This window comes from Nannospalax galili, unplaced genomic scaffold, assembly GCF_000622305.1.
Source record: "Nannospalax galili isolate Female #2095 unplaced genomic scaffold, S.galili_v1.0 scaffold371, whole genome shotgun sequence".
Lineage (NCBI taxonomy): Eukaryota > Metazoa > Chordata > Mammalia > Rodentia > Spalacidae > Nannospalax > Nannospalax galili.
In genome coordinates, this window is record NW_008331606.1 from 3,168,689 (window position 1) to 3,180,685 (window position 11,997).

Sequence of the window (11,997 nt, forward strand, 5' to 3'; positions counted from 1 at the left end):
TACAGCTTGAAGATCCAGAGGGTAGTGAGTATGACACATCCCTTGGATCCCCCTCAGCACCCTTAGACTTTTCCACCCTTGCTAACCCACCCAATACTTGGTGGAACTTTAGTCGCTAATGAAAAGATCAATGACGGGAATATTGTGGTGCCAGAGATCAGAGGCAGATTCTCAGCTGTAAGGTACTCAGTGACGGGAATAGCACAAACCCATGATTCAGGGGCATACCCCAAACTTGCGGGTACTGAACATGGAAGCAGTTTGTGTAGCCTAAGACAGGGGCCTTACCAAAAGAATGGGGGACCCACCACATAGCCTAAGGCAGATCTTTCATTCGCTAAAGTTATTAATAAAGGGTGAGATGTCAGGAGCTGGAGAAACAACATTCATTACCAAAAATATAATATGGCTCTACAAACAGTTGACTTAAGCAGTACATTCTGCCTGCACTAGTAACCTTGAGAAAGAATTTATGGCACGGTTATCTTTCTCTTCCTCTTGCAAACAGTTCTCGGAAAGATAAGTCATGCAGTAATCTCTTGGAACACCTGGTGGTCAGTCACATTGCTCAGTCCCCCACCCCATACCCATAAGAATGCTGTAACCTTTGACCAACTTCTTCAACCCCTTCTAAATACAAACTGTATATAAGGAAAGCTTGCAATACAATAAAGCGACCCTTGACAAGTGGACTTGCTTGGGCTCCGTCTACTCTTTCTCGCCGTTTTTCCTTTCAGGGAGTGGTCCCCCTCGAGCTTTACCTGTACAGGGTCCCCGCAGGCGGGGGCAATTTCATAAGAAGCTTTATTTTACAATAGATAAAGACTGTTACAGAGTTCCACGAGTGTTCAAGAACCGTGAATAAGTGTGTGTGAGATGCTTAACTCTCAGTGACACATTTTCAATGCAATCTTTACAAATAAGATAAATGCATCTTTCAACTCTCACCAGAGAGTTTTCCTTATGCCGCAGATGGTGATTAACACAGAAACCCACAACTGACCAATGTGCAGAGAAGAAAGGCTGCAGAGTGCTTATTGTTGAATAGGACATCTGTTTCAATCTTCTGCCTCCCAGGACTCAGGGATCATTGCAGAGTGGGAAAGGAGATCCAGAAGTGGTGGATGACCACAAGGAAACACCTTTCCAGACAGCTGGTCAATTTCATATATGAACTCACAGCAAGGGTGACAGCATGCGCAAGTCCCATTTCACTTGTTTTAACACCACATTTGTGAATTTCTAAAGTTCTTTCTCTCTTTGGGATAGAAGCCACTGGTTCTCAGACTGACTCTTCTTCATCAGATCACTTGAATATACCCAATACACCATCTTACTAGAAAGTGGAAGTCCTTTTTAAAAATAATAGAAATTAATAAATATATAGCACTAAATTCTTATGAGAAGTACCATATAATTATTCCAGTTTTACAGTTGTGGAAGCCAATGTGTAAGTACATTAAGCAAACTACCAGTTTCAGACAGAGCAAGCAATGTTCTAGAATTAAACATGTTCCCACGTTCTTCGCCATCATCACTCATACTGCTTCATATGCATAAAAGGTGTTTCAGTCTGTAGTTCTAACACTACATAAAGTATGTGTTGAGTTCATGTAAGCTTTTGGAAGTGTGAAAGAAAAAAGCACAATACTCCAAATGTTCCTTAAATTTTGGTTTTGAAAATGGAATGGATATTCCTGCAAAACAAAGCCATGCATGCTGAATAACTGGGAAAGCCTTCTCTGGGAAATTTGTGTAAAGAAAATCTATGAAGTATGCTCAAAATATTTCTAAAACTTGATTTTATAAAAAGTTGTGAATACATATGTGAGAATCTCTACATATGTCTAGCTAGCTTTGGAAGATTCTGGATTACATACTGTTAAAACACTGAATTATTCAATACCCACTTAGATTATATAAACACAAAAATGTTTTGTTTTCCACCTATTTAGACTTACATTTGTTTTGAAATCTTTCAGGCTATAAGACAGTTGGAACTATAATCCAAGCTAAGGCTTCATGATTTAATATATTAGTATTCTTAGTACCCCTGAAAATGTATGGTCCCAGAAATGCCGTTCTTGTGACACTTTTAGGAAACTATGGTTGGGGTGTCATCAGTGTATAATGGCCAGATAATCTGGTGTTCTATCTCGATCTCAGTTTAATTCTATTCCAAGAGCACCTTCAGTTTTATTCTGTTTCCTGATTCCAAACCTGAGAGTATCTAAGCACAAAATGAGCTTTCTTCAAAAGCAAACAAGATTTTTATTGCAGAATGATGCTCAGCGATAAGCAGATATATCCCAAAGAAGTTACACACCATCTAAACATGTTATCAGATTTCCTGCCCTTGGATATTATTCCTACTTGGAGTTCTTTTATCCAGCATCAGGTTTTATTGAAGACATTGTTATAAATCTCTTAAACTATTTCCTGAATGATTTATCTGTAACAACATTCAGCCTTCCTATATTTGCTCTCTTTCCCAGGTATAGAATCCGGAGAGATTGCCTACACCATTCACCTAGATGATGTTTCTTACTGCCAATGTCATAGGAAAAGCCTTCTGATCCAAACACTATCCCAACCCTGATATCTGCCAAAGCCCCTAAATCCTGACATGTGACTAAACTTGATGGAGATATTAGAGAATAACTAGTAAAAGATGTTGACTTTTTAAGTAGCAAGATGGTCTGTGGTAGCATCGATAATTGATAGAACTGCACCAAAGTAAATAAAAATTTTGATAGACAAACAAAGGTGAAAATACTTTATTTCTGATTCTACAGTAATTCCCATCCCTTCTCTTTATTATATATTCCCTCCACGCAAAGAGAAAATTACAGTGCTTTAAAAGGGCAAGACACTGAAGTTTATTTCTGAGCTACAGGATATTAACAAGACATCAACAAGATGTTAACAAGATATTAACAAGATAATAAGATATTAGCAAGATAATATATAAGATGAGATATATATATAAGATATATAAGATAAGATATATAAGACATATAACAAGATATTAACAAGTGTGATGGCTAATCCTGGGTGTCAACTTGACTGGATCTGGGATTAACTGAAATGAAAGAGTTCTTAATTGGATCATCTGAAGCTGGAAGACACACCCTAAATGTGGGCGTTACTTTCTGATGGCGCTGATATAAAAGACCAAGGCAGAGGAGAACTCCAGGCTTCTTGCTGCTTGCCCTCTCTCTCGCTGGTGAGTTCGTCTTGCTGCTATAGACTGAAGACTAGCCAATCTTTTGGAATTCGTCAGACCTTCAGTGCCAGATTGGGACTACTGAGACATCCAGCCTTGTGGACTGAGCGACTACAGATTCTCAGCCTCTCCAGTGTGGTGCAGCCATTGTTGGACTACTCGGACTCCATCCTGTGAGCTAAGCTGATAAATCTCTGTACATATATATTCATTCTACCGGTTCTGTTTCTTTGGAGAACCCTGACTAATACAGCAAGATATTAAGAAGTATCATGTGATACTGATTATGTCTCATCATAAACTTTTTACTGTTTTCTTTACCCACTTCAATATAATCTCAGTCATATTCTCAGCATTGTTTAAGACAGAAGAGCCAAATAAATGGTGCTGATTCATTCAACAAATATGGATTAAACCAGTATTATTGTCAGACCCTCTGTGAGGTGGCAAAAAAGCCAGTGTGTGGAACACTTAGTGCTTTGCCAGCTGAGCATGTACCTTAGTGGTATGTGCTTGACTAGAATATATGAATCCCTGGGTTCCATCCCAATACCACTAAATTAATTAATCAATTAATGCCAGAATCTGTACCCTTTGAAAGTTTACAATTTAGTGAAAGTACAAAAGTTGAATGTTCACTTAAATATAGGTATAATACTGTGAAATAAGAGACATCAGAGTTTGTGTCCCTGGATAGAACTCCTATATTAAACCTTACCCACACAGGGCTCAGAGACCATTGCAGAAGAGGGGATGGAATGATTGAAAGAGCCAGGGTGGTACATTACTATACGAAAACAGTCTTCCAGTCTTCTGGAAACTTGCTCGTATGAACTTACAGCAATGGTGAGTGACAGCATGCACAAAACCCATGAAAACTCAATCAGACAAAATCCAGCCTAGAAATGGGGAAATGGGAAGCAGGCCCCAACTTTAGCAGAGGAACTATTCCAGCAGATCACTGCTAGTTGAGGGAGAGTTGGTCCTTAAGGGAGTGACACTGACCAGGCTTCAGTGGATAAAGTCACACTGAGGGACATCTGGGTAAACAAACTTGACTCTATAGCCTTAACATGTATGTCAGAGTACATAAAATCCTGTGGGTTGACTATGGGACCAGTGCAGTAGAGAAGGGGGTCTAAATATAATTAAGATATATTGTATGAAATGCACAAAAATTCAATAAAAATGTACATTGAAAAAAGAAAACTTTGAGGTGTATGTATGACTGTAATCAAGAAATCTGATTTTAATAGGAGTAGACAAGTATGAGAGTAGTATATATGTAGTAATTCTATTTAACCTGAGAGATTGTGGATGATTATGTGTTTCATAAGCAAAGAAGAGGAGAAGAATATTCCCAGAAAAGAGGAAACAGTGTGCAAAGTTGGAAATGTGCTTGTAGGATTTCTTGAAGAGAGTGTATCTCCAACTCAGTGAACGCAAGGGGAAATAGTGCAATATTGGGTAATGGTCAGATCATTGAAGGTCTTATTTGTAGTGGTAAATGCATTTAATTTTCCAAATGCACTTAAAAACTCCTGATGAGTTTTGATCCTGGGAATGACATGGTCATATTTATAAGCATTTTTACGAAATGTTATTCTGGCCACTGTAAACGAAATAGGCTATAAAGCTTCAAGCGTAGGAGTAGGTTAAAGCCCTATTAAACAAGCTAATGTGTTAGTCCAGAGGGGAGATGATAGTGGATCTGACCAGATAATATATATAATTATGGAACATATATAGAAGGGAGGTTCAATAGGACCTAGTAGCTGATGTGCAGTGTAAGGAAGCAGTGAGAATGGCCTGGACACACATTGTATGTCATGTATATGAACTAGCTGAAGACAAAGATTCTTAGCAGGCAAAGGACAATTAGCAGTTCTGTGATTGAGGGATCTGATTGCATTTGCGTGGTAAAAATAGCACATTTTGTTTAAGGGGAACATTCAAAACATGTTTACTGTGGAGCCCAGCAGTCCTCATTTTGGAGATGAAGCTATTAACACAATAGATTGTCTAACTTTGTAAATTAATCTTGTGCTTTATAAGATCGCTTTATCTTTCTGATTAGAGCATAAACTTACAAGAAGCATCTCTTGTTTTAGAGACATTATTCCTAATAGCATCTGATATAAGGACTGAGAACATAGTAAATGCATCCCAAATTAAAATCAATTGAATTTCCTCTTCTTTCTCCGATAGAACAAAATAGATGTCCTGCGTGTTGATAATGGTGGTTACAGAGTCTCTCTTGGTGGGCCTGTTTAATCATCTAAAATCACATATCATCATTTATTGTGCTATCAGAGTGGATCCCATTTGCGGGTCTCATTTTTGTCATAGCTAAAGTTGATGCAGCACCTTGCACCCCCATGTGTTTGTTTCCAAAGCAAACTATGTTTTCTTGCTATTTGCTACTCCAGCAACTGAGTGTCAAAACAGACTACCACAATGATGCCTTTTACCAGATGATATGCTCATATGACCACATCCCTCTTTCAATGGATGAGTGTCTCCTCCTTGCTGTTTTGACTAAGGCAGATCTATTGTGATTTGAAATACCCTGAAGTACACACTCATTATAAATAGTAACATTTGCATATGGGTTGGCCTTGGGAATCTGGAAAAGTGCCTTCTCAGTAGCAATCACTAAATCACAACAATCACTAAATTCCTGCCCATTTTTTTGTGGTCACAAAGTCATACCTATCTTACCTGTAAGGTGCAGGTTGTGCTAAAACTTGCGAGATCAGATACCACTGTTAGTGTGCTTGTGGATCTGGTTTTCAGCGTGCTCACCTTCCCCATGTCTTTCACCCTCACCCTCATTTCCTACTTCTATATCATGGTTTCCGTGCTGAGAATCTGTTCTGTGGAGGCCGGACTCAAAGCTTTCTCCAGCTGTGAAAGCAAAGTAACCCCGATCATCCAATAACATGTTCATGGAAACTAAATCAAAGGAATTCCAGAAGAAAATAAATATTCTCAGCAATTAATGGAGCAATTATTCCCATTTCAAATACCCTAGTTTACATCCTGAGAGATAAGATATGAAAAAAAAATGTTCTAAGGAAAAATAAATAAAATAGAGCCTCCTTCAAAGATTTGAATATCCCATGAAGGCTTATCTAACTAATACTTTGTTAATGACTTATAAAAATAACAAGGTGGAAATAATAAATAATATTTTAGTAAGGAAATTAAACTACCTTATTCATAATTCCAATAGGTATGTAAAATAGAACATTTTTCCAGTGGAAAAAATATGCTAAACTTTATAATGTTATCTATTTAAGCAGCAAATTACAGGAAATAATTTTCAGAGTTTTTAAAATGAAATAATGATTAGAACATTCTAATCCTGAGTTGTATGGTTTTTTTTTCCTAAATGAGAACTATACCAGTATTTTCTTTTATAGGTTGTAAAGACCAAAACTGCATAAGGGACAATTCTTATTTCAATATGGTCTATGTGAAATAATAACATGACCCATGTTTTTTAAAATTTTTAATTCCTTAATTTTTGAGAATTTCATGCATAAGTACTGTACTTGCATTATTTCCACCCCACCCAGTCTGCCACCAACTTTGCCCATGTCTCCCACTCACTGTCAGTATCTTTTCCTCTCCTTTGATTACTATTTCTACATATACATACATACATATATTTATAAATATACATATATATATATATATATAATGCACTGAGTCCATATAGTGGTGCTCATGTGTACCTAGGTTTAGGGCTATTAGTTTGGGATTAGATGACCTCTCAGGGAGATAGTCCCTGGAGAAAACTGATTTTCCCTCAGCATCCACTGATTGCCTGTACTTCTTCATATTCAGGTGGACCCCATGTCCTTCCCACACATTCACATTGTAATGTCAACTGGCTTTGACATTATGCAGAGCTCCTTAGACTACCATACAGTGGATATTTTATTAATGTAGATTCCCTATCATGTCTACAATGTGTTAACTAGCGAGAGGTATCTTGTGTCTCTGGATCTTACATTTGTTCTGCTCCCTCTTCTGTGATGTTCCCTGAAGCTACCCCTAAGGTTAGGGTTGGGCACCTCACAGTCACCTATTCTCTGCATTTGATGAGCTATGGAACTTTGTATTAGTCTCCATATGTTTCGAAACATCTTCAGTCATCTCGAAAATGCAAATGAAAACCCCTTTCAGATGTCATCTTGCTCCAGTCAGAATGGGTAAGATTCTAAAAGCAAAGGATAACAAATGCTAGTAAGGATGTGGGGAAAGGGAAAAACTTGTCCACTGCTGTTGGAACTGCAAACTGGTGCAGACACTATGAAAATCAGGTGGAGATTCCTCAAAAAGCTAGAAATTGATCTACCTTTGATCATAGACCCCAAAAAGTCTATATCCTACTACAGAGATACCTGTTTATCCATGGTCATTTCTGCCCTTCTCATAATAACCAGGAATTGGAAGCAACCTAGATGTCCATCAACTGATAAATGGATAATGAAAGTATGGAACACAATGAATATTATTCACCTGGTTAAAAAAAAGGAAAATTATGTGATTTGAAGGTAAATGGATGGAGCTAAAAACAATCATCCTGAGTGAAGTAACCATGATCATGCATGACTAACATGGCATGTTTTCTATTATAGCTTCATGCAAGCTTTGAAATACTAGATATGCATGTTACAAATGGAAAATCAGGAAAGGTCAGGAAACTAATAAATGGCCGTGGGAGGGAGCAGCTTCATGGGAGGGGAGCTAGAATGCAGTGATATAAAGAGGGAACAGAAAACATTAGATTAGGAAGAGTTAAATGTGATTGGGAATGGGGACAGGGCAGTGGAGAGCATATGGGTTAGGATAAGTAACACAAAAGGCCTTTAGAAAAAGAAAGCCATATGGAAACCTACTACTATGTACATTATAAAAGGAAATTAAAAGGAGTTGCCTTATAACAGGATGCCATGTCCCCTACTAGATATTATAGATAAACAAAAATAAAAGGCTAATATGAGGAATGGACTCCCTCTCTTGAAGCTGTTGATAAGGGGTTCCATAGACCCTCAAATAATACTGGCCATTGCCCACATTCTTTGATACACTCCAGAACTTCACAGTAAGACCCTATTGCTGAAGACAGTACATACATGTGCTACACAAAAAGCAAGAAGAAATCAAGCAGCTACGAACTTCAAAGCTTCATATCTACTGGCTACCTTTCATCATGCTGGAAGGTGCTATGCAGGATACCTGAAAAGAAAATTAATCACCAGCATAACCCAGCTGTGAACCTGGTTGGTTACCTACAAAAACTCTCTTGGCAAAATATACCACCAACTGGTAGACTAGTTGAACAAATATTATGGGAGTAGCAGCCACTTTCTTATTGGATTTAAGGTCCACTTTATAAAATGAATCCCGTACCTGACATTTATATCAGGCCTAAGAACCTGGGAGAGCCTAATACTACCATACTGTTCAATAGATATAGTATTAAACTGACTCTTAATGACATTGCAATATCCATTAATATCAGGTTTGGAGACCTGAAGCTAGACAGGTCACAGTCCATAAGGGAGACCCTAATGTTAGTTTTCTACTAGTTATTTCTATAGTTATTATAGTACACTGAGTCCTAATGACTTATTCTTATACTCATAAATTAATTCATTTCTCAACTCTTACTAGAGAAACTTCTTTATGCAGCAATGGTGATTAACTCAGAAACCCACAACTGGCCAACATGCACAGAATAAGAGGATGCAGAATGCTTATCCCTGAATAGGACACCTACACCAAACTTCTGTCTCCCAAGGCTCAGGGGTCATTTCAGAAGAAGGGATTGAAAGATCATAATAGCCAGAGGTGGTGGATGACCACACAGAAACAGAGTTTTCCAGACAGCTATGTCATTACTTACACAAACTCACAACAATGATAACAGCATGGACAAGTCACACCTATGCTCAAGTCAGATAAATTCCCAGCATGAATGTGGGAGGTGGGTAAGTAAGAAACCCCACCCATACCTGAGGAACTATTAGCAATCAATGGCTGCTGGCAAGGAGAGACTCAGTCTTATTTAAGTACGAGACTCTTGGTAGAGGTTAACCATGTTCCCGTAGATGGACCCACATAGAAGGGCATTTAAAGACACAAATCTCTCTCTCTCTCTCTCTCTCTCTCTCTCATATGTGTATATATATGTCATAGAGTATATGAAATTGGGTAAGGAATAGTAGGTGGGTGCAAATGGAGGAGGGGATCTAAGTATGATCAAAATATACTGTATGAAATTTGCAAAAAATCAATAAAAACTTCAATATGGATGAAGTTAAGTAAAAATTACAATAAACCATCCCAATTATGGAAAATAAAACAAAAAAGCCTATTAGTACACTTAGTGATATGAACCTGACAAAAAGCCTACAAATTTGTTTCAGCTTCAATTTAATCTACAACTGTTCCAGATGCATCCCAGTAGGCAGACCCCCAGTTTGTGCCCCTCTATTTCACTCCACTAAGCATTCCTGGAATAAACACTTTATTGATCAACAAAAAATTGGCTGGAGATTGTTGTAAATGCAAATGGATCACAGAAATCAATGGAACCTACCACAGAGATCGCTGTGAAAAGGGAATCTATGCTGTAGTGCAAATTTTGTTATAGCATTGACAACTTACAAATTGAACAGATTCTCGTGTAAATTTAATTTGCGGTGTTTTCTAATCCTTATCACTTAACCTAAAGCACTCCTGAAAGCACAGGGAAAGTACTATTAACTAACTAACAAGACACAGCAAGCAGACAAAGTCAAACACTACAGGTGGAGGTAGGGACAAACGTGATTCCTCAAATAAAAGGGAAAAAGAGAAAAAACAGCCAGACTAATACTTATTGGAGTTTGATCATTTTCATTAGGCACTAAGAAGCAGTTGAGAAGAACAAGCAATGAGGTGTGCCTTGCACTGACAGAGAGAAATTTATTGGGGAGAGGCAGGACCTTTTTAGCCAAGAGAGAAAATTAGACAGGTAAACTAATGTCTTTCCTTTTGATTGCCTCAGGGGAACATTAGACAGGGTTCTCTCTAGAGAGAGAAATATGTTATATCTGGAAGCAAAGAACAAGCTGCAGGAAGGTTTCTGACAGGAAATTAAGATTCTTGATGAACACAAATTCTAAGAGGTGATAAGAACAGCTAATCAGATAGAGATGTGTGTGATAGCTGCCTTTATGTTAAATGTTTTCTCATCTTTCTTGTATTAATAAATAAAGATGTTTCCCTGAGACTCAACAGGCAATCCTTGGAAACTACCTTAGACTGGGGAAACTTTTTCAAATTTTTCATCTCTGCCAAACAAGGCAGATGATCACAATCTACCGCTCTGCTCACCGCTTTCTCATAGGGTGAGCCAGCAGTGAAGCAATGAAAATGCATAGGAAACCCATAGTCACAATTTTCCAAGAAGTTATTCACAGAAAGAAAATTAAAACCTGAAAAAGCCTAAGAATATAATCTTGGCATTTTAATGAGTTTAATCAACAATGTCAATACCAAGTATTAAGAAAATCAAATTAATTACATATCAAATGCTTTTTGAGGTTTAAAAAGTCATGAAAACAGAAATATTAAATGTACCATTTTCATCATATGGAAAGGAGAGCACAGAAAAGTGTACATATCCTCCTTCAATTAATGTGTTCTTGGTTCAATTAAAATAGTCATCATACCAATTGTCTGCAAATATATTTGAGTTATAGCCCTGTATGCACATATGTTCCACCCCCATCTTTATCTATGTATTTGAAAATATAACAGTCTCTACTTTGTAGGGTCATGTAAAAACTGAAGAAGATAAGCCACATAAGAACAAATACCTTAAAATCTTGGTCTTTGTTATTATGGTGGTACTCATCATTATAAGTACAACTGTATGTCTCTAGTACTAAATATGGCCATACATTGAAAGGATTGGTTTATTTTTGTATGTGGCAAGTCTACATATGGAATTATAAATAACATACATTAGCATTAAGTGGTATCTGTGGTAGAGAATATTCCACAATTAGCCCCTTTTCTTCTTTACTTATTCAATCAATGTCTATTCAATATCTGTATGTTAGATATTTCCCTTAAATTAGGGATCTACATAGAAAAATATGTTCATTTTAAGGACTAAATATGTGTGGTGATTTGGATGATAAATATTCCCCATAGGCTCACATATTTGAATATTTGGTCCCCAGTTCCTGGTGCTGTTTGAAGAGGTTTAGGATGTGTGGTCTTATTGGCTGGAGGAATTATGTCATTGGAGGTGCGCATTGAGAGATCATAACCTCTCTCTCTCTCTCTCTCTCTCTCGTATATGAAGATGTGAACTCTTAGCTTTCTGGTCTGGATGTCTCCTGTGTCATGCCTCTTTCACAGTTATGGTCTATCTCTCCGGAATAGTATGCTAAAATAAACTCTTTCTTCTGAAACTGCGTTGTCATGGTAGTTTATCACAGAGATAGAAAAGTCAATAATACAGTAATATGGCAATTTAATAAAAAGGCACATATTAATCAGATTATCATATGTAAAAATAAAACAATTTAAAGAACATTTAAAATATTCTTGAAGGAAAGAATCATCACCTTATGCTGCCATGAATCCTGTGAACTGCAAGGACACCTGTCCTGGCAAAACATGCTGACTGCTATGAAAGTGGCACAGATATTATGGAAGTGGCTAACAACTTTCTAATTGGATTTAAGGTCCACTTTATA